The following is a 9,542-nucleotide window of genomic DNA, read 5'->3' as shown; positions in this document are numbered from 1 at the left end:
ATAGTATATACTCTGAAGGCAACCATTCTCTGGCAACAGGAACCTGTCTTTCTGTCTGGGAGGTGATTTTTAAGGAGTGCAAGGCACTGTGTGTGTTAGTGCAGCGGGTCCTCCTGGAAGAAGTAGTACCACAGAGCTGGGGGGTGGGAAGCAGTGGCAGGGCAGATGGGGCTGTTGTGCTGGGAGGTAACAGGAAAAATAAATGAGCCTGTGTTAGTTCACAAACATCACAGATGTGGCTATTCCAGGCTTGCTGGTGCAGTGGGTTCCTGGAACAGAGCTGTTTGTCTGAACAGCCATCCTGTGTGCTCAGCCCCTGACAAACACAGAGTCACCCAGGCTACAAGAAGACCCATGTCACAATGCTATAATAAGACATGTGGCATCATCAAGCTGCATCCCTCTCCAGGAGAATGGCAGGCATTTCTGGAACAGCCCTTTTCACTAACTAAAGGAGCTCTCATTGAAAAATAACCCCACCTGCTCTAAACTTCATTGTCCCATTTGGTGCATAAATGAAGAGTCAAACAGACTCTGATGCTAATATTCAAGGATTTTAAGGAAGAGGCAGCAGCAGCTATTAGCACAGGGTCTGGCTTAGATGCATTTTCTTTTTCCAGGCCTTCATTCACGGCATGATTCCCCTGCTGTTCCACTCTGACAAGGAACAATGGTCTTATCTGCACAGCAGATACACCTAAAACTAAGGCTGAACATGAACAGTGCATGCACAATCTCCAAGAAGTCTGAAAGCTGAATCTTTCCAGATGGTCCCTGCAATGCTTGGTGATGTTTGTCTGTTTTCCCAAGTTAGCAGAAGGCTGGAAGCAGCTGTACAAAGGTAGGATGAGCTCACCCTAATCTCAAGGCTTTTCTCACACTGGTGAAGTCATCTGCCCATAGATCTCTGATTACCTGTGTTCAGGTGTCTCTGTCAGATACAGACCCTCCTGCCACCTTCTTATCATTTGACCCTGGCCCAGCATTCTTAGTTAAGGCTGATTAAGACTGTGAGCACCAGTTATATGATATGTCTGTGGTGCACACAGTCCAGCTGGATCAGGCAGGATAAAGTTTCCGAGGGTCTTCAGTCTGGGCCATCATTTGTCTTGAACAGGCTTTGAGCATTATGGCTTACATGGGAGATACACTGGTGGACACTATCACTTTTCTCCATGATTTTTTAAAACACAGAAGTAGCTGACAACAGTAGCTGACAAGTGGATTGTTGACATACAAAACTCAACCTGCTCATTGACTTCTAAAGGATGGAAATGATTCAAGTCAAACCATGGCTCCAAATGACACCGAAGCTAATGGGCTCTGATACTTCAGGAAGTTGGACAGATGAGGTTCATCTGAAGGATGAAGTTCTTCTAGAGAATATCCACCAAGGTCCATTTTGTAAGGGAAACTTTTGCTCAAGTACTTGAAGTCTTACCATGAAGATGGAACCAGGACAAAACTTACTCTGCAGCAGCCAAGCTCTAAAGTGTGGTTAAACAGGGACAAAACAAAGGCCACATAGGACAGAGAGCTTTTAGTTAAGGGGACTGAATTTACATGGAAAAGCTCAGCGAGGAAGATGGTGGTGCACAATGTAAAACCTCACACTAGCTGGTGCTTTCCTGCCTGCAGACACCAGATTAGATCTTATCTGACCACACAAGCACTGGAAACACACAGACACGGTAAAACACAGCTCAGTCCCACTCAAAGCATGACCCCTGGGAACAAAGAGTGGCCGGATCCCTGTCTGGTGGGATGGTGATCAGCTGGGAGATGCAGTGTGTGGAGAACAGCCAAAAACCATGACTCAGTTTGGGATTTGGGAGAGGAAGAAAGAGAAAGGGAGAGGAAGGTGTGAGGATGCAGTCAGGCAGTGTCCTCATGAGCACAGTGAGGTGGTGGAAATACAGATTGAATGCTTTTTCTGGGAGATGCTTGTGGAGAAATGACAGCCTGGGGGTTATAGGGAGCTGGCAGGAGGTTGCTCCTGCCCAGTGATTCCTGGCTCTTTCCAGCGTTGCTTTGATGCTCACTTTCCATGAGATCTGGCTCGCCTCTCCTGCACAGAGCCAGGCCCTGGCCCAACTGTGGAGCCTCACAGGCACATCACAGAAACCATGGAGAGACGTGGGGCACCACTGCTTAATTAATCTCAAATAGAGTGAGATGGAAGAACAGCTGGTGAGAGATGTAACATTCACACCAGGCTTTTGTTTTAGTTGGAGACATGGACAAAATGACACAGGGACTGAAGTTTAGGTGTCCATATTGAGGCCCATGAGCCTCAGTGAGGTTAAACAAGACTAAAACATGCCTGTGACATGGACGATGAGGCCACCAGCTTCTCTGCACCTCAGTTTCTCCCTCAGTAATGAGGAGCATGATGCTTATCAAAGAGCATGCAGCAAGGATAAATCAAGACAAGAGCCTTGATGGCAAATAGGACAGAGACCATCATATTCCAGCAGAAATTACTACAAAATTGAGGTGAGGAGCCTCTTTGTGACAGCTGCTGGGGTTTGATGTGCCAGTAGAGCAGAGTGTGCACAGCAGACACTGCTCATAGCCCCGTGCATGTGTGGGAGACGAGGGAAGGTAGGCAAAAAAGAGCCTGTGAAGGCATCATTCAGCCCATAGGTGACTTGAGAGACAGTTTGGCATCTTGATGGTAGGGGAGAAAGTGGGTATTGCTAAATTAAAGGAGCAAAGTTGGATAAAGCATTCTGGTTTTCCTCACTTTTTATGCCCATGCAAATTTAATTAAGGGAGAGTGCCTAAAATATGCCATTCAATTAAATGAGTTTTTGAAGAGCACAAAGTGAACTCCAGTTCCATCAGAGAAAGACACCTGCATTGTGGTACAAGGACTGGAGACACAGGTTTGATTAAACACCTTGTAACAACCTTGGTGGGGCTGTAGCTTTCACAACAATTATGTGAAAGCACATTTTTCCAGCTGAGTTATAGAGCTCTGAAAAATGAGGTTCACCTTTCCATTAAAACCCTTTCCCTCACCATCAAACTCTGCATAACTTGCCCTCTGGAGATCCTTTCACAGTCTGCTCACATCCCAGCAGGCATGATTTTGGACAGTTGCAAGAATCTCACCGGCTGACACTGGCCCCAGCATCCTGAAAGTAAGGGATTCCAGTAAAACTTTCCAAAAAATGTTTGCTTTTGCTAAACACAGGCAACTTCTCAGATCTGGCAGTGAATGAGGCTTTTGGCTACAATTGCAAAATTGGATCTCTTCTTTGCCTGGCATCTCATCTGGTAATTATGTTGTGTAAATGGAGTATGGCTTGCAAAGAGTGGAGGGCACGGATTTAGCCCTTGAGCAGCTTCGGCTCAGCTCCATCACTTGTTTGCTGATGGGGACTGTGCAGAGCAAGACAATGATTAAGCTTAGATCCAAAAGTTCATCCCAGATTTACAGCTACTCCATGAGTAATGCCTTGTCCTGTGAACAGGATTATCACCTGTGTTAGTTGTCCTCTGTCAACCCAGCCGGCAAGTTTGAGTTCAGATATTTACCTTCCATGGAGGAAGAGCTGAGCTCCAGGCACAGCCCGGGGCAGTCCTGGTGTCCCTGCTCTGGAAGAATGAAGGTCTCTTGCTTTTTCTGAAGCACCCACTGAATTTGGGGTTGTCTGCCAGGGAGCACTAGGACATGGCCTAAAACCATTGCAAAATCATGTTTATGTAAACAATAGAAATTCAGATTTGAACAAGCTCATGCTTACGTGAAACTCTACTTTTCCCTTCCAAGCCAGTGGGTCCCATTTCTCACATAGGTCCTCTCCACCCATTAGCTTTTTTCCCCCAAACTTTGCATGAGCTTTTAATTGGTCCCACCCTGGATTTGAGGATCTTCAGCTTCGCATGGCCTGCTAAGGTCCACCCAGCTATTTCAGGGCTGGAAGAGGACAGGATATACCCAGGAACATTTCTATTGCATTTCCATTGTTATCCCTGCAACGTAATCCTGTTGCAGCCTTAAATAACATACTGGAATGGGGAATATGCCCATTAATAAAACTAAAGCACCTCTTTTGGGTTGATTTGGGCAACAGGACTCTGTTCTGGCTCTTGTCCCAGGTGCCCATCACTGGCTGCTGGCACTGTGCTGCTCCTTGCATGTGAGTGTCAGCCTGGACTTAATGTAGTGACTAAAGTTAATTAGCAAAGCTCCTTCTCCTGTCATTATTCAGCAACGTTAATGTCTGTGGAAGGAAAGAACAAAATGAGCCAAGTTCATTTCAGTCCTGAGAGAAACCCGGAAAAATAGCAATGTTCACCAAAAGGGAAAAAGAGAAAATGAGGAGATAAAAAAAATTAATTTCCAGCTTCTAAGAGGACCTTACCAATAACAATATAAAAGATAGCTGAGTGTTCTGCTTAAATGAAAAAAGTGATTACTTCACAGGCAAGTGAATGGTTTTCCATATCTTCTTCCCCTGCCTCTGTCGTTTAATTTTGTTTCCTCCACTCTTATTTTTTGACTCCATTGGTGTGGTGAGATGGTGCTGGAGGCTACTGACATTTCTTGGTGCAAGTGGAGGCGACATCCAGAGTAAGTCACCTCCTTTGCAGGGTAAGAGTCTGGTCTGTGACCCCTGGAAGTGAGTTGTGTTGGTGCAACATTCACATGGCTCAGAGAAACACATCAAGCTCAGGAAGATGAGAGCTCATAGTACATTTACAGCCTTAACAGCAAAATCACATGAAGCTTAGGAGGTGTGGTGCATCCTCAGGGCTAATGTGGACCCAGTGCAAGCATAGGACAGGCTGGAGAGGGAAGGGAGGCTCTTCCATGGTTCCAATCAGCATAACTGTGACTATTGAGTGCTTCACAGACAGCAGTATCTGGCCTCTAAGTACCATTCTGAGGTTCCCAAGCCAAGTTCCCTGATGGATAATCCATTGGACGTAAGAACAGTGCAATGGGCAGCTAAACCACCCAAGCCCCACATCCTACACCCTTGAGTCATATTCTGCACTTGCATCCCCGCCAGGCTCCCTAATGTCCAAACAAAGCAACATGTCTTTCCAGGGAGGAGTAACTGGATGTCTTCTCTCTACTCTGACTACTCTTTTTGGGCTGGTGTGTGAAGGAAATGGGTACAAAAGTCAAAATTTGTTGGGGATGGAGAAGGCCAACAGGCATATGCATAGAGATGGTGCAGAGAGAGGTGTGATCAGATAATCCTCCCTTCCTGAGGGTATGGGCTACTGACCCCACTTGTAGAAGACAGGCTGTAAAGCCAAATTCTCGGGAGCCAGGAAATACCAGAATTAACAGCCTGCACAGCCACAATGTGGGCCTTTGTGCACATCAAATGTGAGGCATCCTTTAATTATCTGATCACCTATCATCTGGGGTTATTTTAATCTGGCGAGTTGCTCCAGGCCACATTAACACACGCTGTTCAAACCGCACGCTGCATTCAACATTAATTTCCTCGCGAGCGCCTCTGTAAAGCCTCGGCGCCTGATCAATATTAATGCGTTTATCTGCACAGCGCTGCTGCGATATCACCAGCTGGGGAACTGAGCCACAGAGAGATTAAGGCCAAAATGATCAAACACACTTGCTAATTTTGGGTGCTCGATTTGCAGCACCGGGGATCTGATCTTCCCGAGCACTCAGCGTTTCGCTGCACTTGGTGTGCCTGAAGCACAGCTCACGCTGGCTTGTTCCTGTCTCCCAGGGCAGATCCATCCTGAGTGCCCTGTGTGGGGCAGCAGGAATAGGAAGGAGAACCTTCTGGGCAGCTCCTCTGCTGTGCAGATGAATTTCCTGTGCTGAACTGTTCAGAGCAAGGGAGAAATCCTGGAGAAAAACCCCAGACAAACAAAAACCAAGCAAACCTGTATTTGTCATCACTGTGGGCCCAGGTGGACAAGAAGGCCAAGGGTATCCTGGCCTGTATCAGCAAGAGTGTGGCCACCAGCACCAGGGCAGTGATTGTCCCTCTGTACTTGGGACTGGTGAGGTCACACCTCGAATCCTGGGGTCAGTTTTGGGCTCCTCACAACAAGAAAGACATTGAGGGGCTGGAGCATGTCCAGAGAAGGGAACAGAGCTGAGGAAGGGTCTGGAGCACAAATATGATGAGGAGCAGCAGAGGGGGTGTTTATTTTGGAGAAAAGGAGGCTCAGGGGTGACCTTATTGCCCTCTACAACTCCCTGACAGGAGGGTGTAGCCAAATTGGGGACAGTCTCTTCTCCCAAGTAACATGGGACAGGACAAGAAGAAATGGCCTCAAGTTGTGCCAGGGGAGGTTTAGAGTGGATATTAGGAAAAATTCCTTCACTAGAAGGGTTGTCAAGCACTGGGACAGGCTGCCCAGGGAAGTGGAGGTATTTAAAAGACATGTATATGTGGCATTTGGGGACATGGTTTAGTGGTGGCCTTGGGAGTGCTGGGACTCAATGATCTTAAAGGTATTTTCCAATTTAAATGATTCTACAGTGTCAAATTGGAAGTCTTTGGGAACCTTGCTTTTTTGATGTTTTGCAGCTTTTCAGTCCTTACCCAATATTCTTTCAATACAAATTTTGGAGATGTAAAGTCCCAACTCAGTATTCCTCTCAAAAACCAAGTGTGCAAAGCCAATTCTGCCAAATTAACTGCAGAAAGATCCAGTTCTCATTTTTACCAGTACTTATCTCATTGGTGAGGCGCAGCCCGTTGGATCCCAAGCCAAACCTCCAAATCCACAGCCCAGGGACTGAGAGAGGAGGGGTGTGAGCAGGGTTTGTGTTGGCCATGCAGTTCCCTAAGGCTGTGAAATGTCTGGTCAGTGATTTCACACTGGGTGCTTGGCACCAGGGAAACACCAAGATTTGGGACTACAGAGCTCAACACCAGGAACTGAGCGAGGTGTGGGGTTTTGCCCTTTCTAGCTTTTGCCCCTGGGAACATCTCCTGTCCTTCCTCCCTCTGTCCTGCCCATCTCTCATCTATTCCTTGCTCCCTGTCTCTCCTGCCAGCTCTCCCATTGCCCACATCCATCTACACCACCTTGTTTCTCTTCTGCTTTGGCAGTGATAGGGCTTTTTTCCACCCACTACACTTTTATGTGACCATGATTTACAACCCTGGGTTTAAAGATTTATTGCAATGCACACATGGCACAGCAGACTCTAAGTGATGTGTTTAGCCTGGTTATTATTCTCTTATATAGCAATTTTTCCAAAGTGAAACAAGCAGCCTCACGTTGTCAAAACTTTTGTCCTCTAACTTCTGAGGCTTATTCTGATGAGAATAAAACCACGGAAGAGAAGGCAACCTGAACAAGTTGGCTGGTATCTATAAACCTCACGAGTGATATAAGCACATAGGAGCTTAACCAAGCACCAGATGGTCTTCAGGCAATTAATTGCAGGTTGAGGATTCATGTCTACATCAGCTCTTGCTCATTCCTCTTTACAGACATGGTTAAAAACCTGACAGCAGTTTAAACTCCCTCCTCCCTCTGAGAAAAGCAACAATGGCAACAACGATGTATCATCTCCTCTCCCTTGCTTTTGCATGTTTTAGGACAGTGTTTCACCTATCTAAGATGAGCAAGGGCCTTAGGTCATCTTAGAGAGCTTAAACTGATCTAAAGCTTTAATGTGCTTAAAGGTGGTGGAAGGACATTGATTGTATTTAACCCTCAAAATCCACGAACCACCATGTACCTAAGACAGGCAGAAGTCTCTTTTTTGGCATGGATTTGTGTTCCTTTCTTCACATGCATCCTCTTGATGTACAGACCAAGTCAAAGTCCCCTAAAATCACTGAGAAGTCTTAAATTAGCTCAAAGGAGCACTGCTGTTGGCATCAGCAGCAGCAGGTTCAGCCTCTGTTGTGGACATTCTTAGAGCCAAGTTTATAATTTTCTGTACTGAAGTTGTGGTGTCAAAACTAATCTGGAAAACATTAAAACCCAACCATAACCACAAGTTTCACCTGTGATGAAAATCCAAAACCTGTGAGTCCCTATCAAAATGCACCTTTCCAACTCCAGTTTTTTGAATTACTATCCAACTAAAGAAATAGCAGCAAGCCATTTAAAAAAATATAATTTTCTCATTTAAATAAACATTTTAAATTGTCATTTAAGAGAAGCAATTTTGTCTCTCTCTTTTATGCAAGCAAATCTTGTCATTATTTAATTTTCTCATGACTCAGCATAATACCCAGGAGGATTTCCTCTAAATTTCCAAATGGGGCACAGGCTGGAGCTGCAGCATTCCCACCGTTGGAAATGCCAAGAAACACTGTGAGTTTGGATGGAATTATTACCATGCATCTCAAAATATTAAGACCTGTGCTGCCAAATTTGAAGATGCCTTGCCCCAGGATTTTATTTCATCTCAGGCTTGTCCTAGAGGCTATGAAGCATCCAAGATGTCATTTTGTTTTGAGTTTCTTGCCAAGGTCTACATCGTGTATGACAGCATTGTTATCACTGCCCATGGGAGCAGACCAGCCCTAAAAAACCTGCCTCCTCCTATGTGTGTGTGACACCAATAATCCACCTTCTCGCTGGGGCTGGCCCAAATTTTTTCTGTCATCAGCAGAAAACCCACTGTCTGAGGTTGCTACATGGTAGTGAAGGCAGCGGAGAACAGCTGTGGGTTTGAGTGCTGTTTGCTTTACACCGAGGCTGCTCCAGAGCTTGAACGTGAGGTTTTAACCCTAAACATGGCCACGTGGGTGCTCATCTCCTGGGCTTGGACCTCAGCAGCTGAGCCACAGCCACATTTCTGATGTTCTTGCAGAAAAGCATCAATAGTGCTGATTTGTAATTGGAAGATTATATTGTATGACTCAGAAACGACGCTGGGAAAGAGGTCTGATATTACAGTATTTAAGCACAGGAAAACCAGGTTGCCAGTGGAAAAGCTTGAGAAACAGACATGACTCCTTTATTTATGCTCATGACATTGTGGTTTGCACAGTGCCTATATTAAGGGTCAGCAGTGAATGTGGCCAAGCGCAGCTGTACCACACACAGCCAGCCCCAACATCAGCTGGAAGGACCCAAGTGGTAAAAATACAGTTTCAAATACTAGTCCAAAAATCCTACCTCTTCATCCTGAAATAAAATATCTCATATCAAAGTCGATTTTGAATTTCTGTTCTAAATTTACAGTATTTTCAGAGAAGGCTTTAAAAAAAAGTTGGAACTTATCCGTCTGCAATGTAAGGCTTTGGTGTTTTGCTGCCTGGAGTGGTGGGTGCACGTGCAGCTCGTGTGGCTGTTTCAAACACGTCAGCCACGCCTGCTCATTAGCCATTTTCTGATACAGCCCTTGGCAGAGCTGCAGAGCTTGCCCAGGTAATGAGAGATGGCCTCTGTGCAGCCACTAAAAGTGCTTGAATTGATGTTTTATTGTCAGTCTTAAATGCTGGCATTTCTGTGCATTTCATTTTACCACTCTATTACTGTTCTGGTAATCGGGTTGTGTGTAATTAAACATTGAATGCAGCCGTGCAGAGCCCCACAGCTGCAGCACGCTCTGCTATTCGCAGCCA

The sequence above is a fragment of the Corvus hawaiiensis genome, chromosome 4, assembly GCF_020740725.1.
Source record: "Corvus hawaiiensis isolate bCorHaw1 chromosome 4, bCorHaw1.pri.cur, whole genome shotgun sequence".
Taxonomy (NCBI): Eukaryota; Metazoa; Chordata; class Aves; order Passeriformes; family Corvidae; genus Corvus; species Corvus hawaiiensis.
The sequence above is the reverse complement of the archived record's forward strand: the minus strand, read 5'-3'. Positions refer to the sequence as shown.